Source organism: Cynara cardunculus, unplaced genomic scaffold (genome assembly GCF_001531365.2).
Source record: "Cynara cardunculus var. scolymus isolate 2C unplaced genomic scaffold, CcrdV1 Un_Scaffold_6582, whole genome shotgun sequence".
Classification (NCBI taxonomy): Eukaryota; Viridiplantae; Streptophyta; class Magnoliopsida; order Asterales; family Asteraceae; genus Cynara; species Cynara cardunculus.
This window is the reverse complement of record NW_020203048.1, coordinates 19,594-21,288: the sequence shown is the minus strand read 5'-3', so window position 1 is coordinate 21,288 and position 1,695 is coordinate 19,594.

The window sequence follows — 1,695 nt, the reverse complement described above, 5'->3', positions numbered from 1 at the left end:
TAGCTGTTTTTCACCCACTTCATTCCAACACAACGGCGTTCGGCATTTACGTCCATCCAACACTTCATACGGTGCCACTTGGATACTGGAATGGTAATTATTGTTATACGCAAATTCTATTAATGGCAAGTGATCTTCCCACGATCCCCCAAAATCAATAATACAACTTCTCAACATATCTYCGAGAGTCTGAATAGTTCTTTCACTCTGCCCATCAGTTTGTGGATGATAAGCTGTACTTAACCGAATTTCAGATCCCAAAGCTTTCTGTAGTCCTTCCCAGAACTTGGAAGTAAACCGACTATCTCTATCAAAGATAATAGATAATGGAACACCGTGTCTGGTAACAATTTCTTTGATGTAGATCTACGCTAGCTTTTCTAAAGAGAATTTCTCTCTTATTGGTAGAAAATGCGCAGATTTAGACAAACGATCAACAATTACCCAAATTGCATCATACCCCTTTGGAGTTCGAGGTAACTTCATAACAAAATCCATGGTAATGTGATCCCATTTCCATACAGGTATCTCTAATGATTGAAGATTTCCATACGGCTTCTGATGTTCAATCTTAACCTGTAAACATGTCAGACACTGTTCCATATATTGAGCTATGTCTGTTTTCAATCCTGGCCACCAATAAAAGGGTTTCAAATCTTTATACATTTTATTGATGCCTGGATGAATAGAGTATCAGGATTTATGACTTTGATTTAATATCATATTTCGGATATCTCCAAAATATGGCACCCAAATTCGTCCTTGAAAGAACATTAATCCTTTATCATTCTGTTCCAAGGTTGAGATCATCTTACCCAACTTTTCTGTTTTAACAAATTCTTCTTTCACAGCTTCTTGTTGGCACTTCTGAATTTCCTTACGAATATCAGGGATCAAATTCATTCTCATTGCTATAGTTTTAATGGTTCCACTCTTTTCCTTTCTACTCAAAGTATCAGCTACCACGTTGGCTTTTCCTGAGTGGTAATGGATTTCACAGTCATAATCATTCACAAGTTCAATCCACCGACGATGTCGCATATTTAAATCTTTCTGGCTGAACAAATGTTGTAGACTCTTATGATCTGTGTAAATTTGACACTTTGTTCCCAGAAGATAGTGTTTCCAGATTTTCAGAGCAAATACCACTGCTGCTAACTCCATGTCATGAGTTGGATATTGTTTCTCATGCTCTTTCAATTGTCTTGACGCATAAGAAATCACTTTTCCTCTTTGCATTAGAACACATCCCAACCCTAACTTTGAAGCATCACTATAAACCACAAAGTCTTCAGATCCATCTGGTAGAGTCAATACTGGTGCGCTACAAAGATGATCTTTTAAAAGTTGAAAAGCTTCTTGTTGTTCTTCTTCCCACTGGAATTTAACGTTCTTCCGCGTCAGTTTAGTCAATGGCACAGCTATCTTAGAAAAGTTCTGAATGAACTTACGCTAATAACCGGCTAAACCCAAAAAGCTTCGGACTTCAGAAGGATTTTTCAGAGCTTCCCATCTAGCAACTGCTTCTATTTTCACTGGATCAACTTTTACTCCTGATTCTGAGATGACATGACCCAGAAATTGAACTTATGCACAATTTATTTGTAATATTGAATATAATTTTTATAATATAATTTATTATATTAGGTATTCTATTAAAATTTAATGATAATCCTAATTATATTTTAGTTTTTT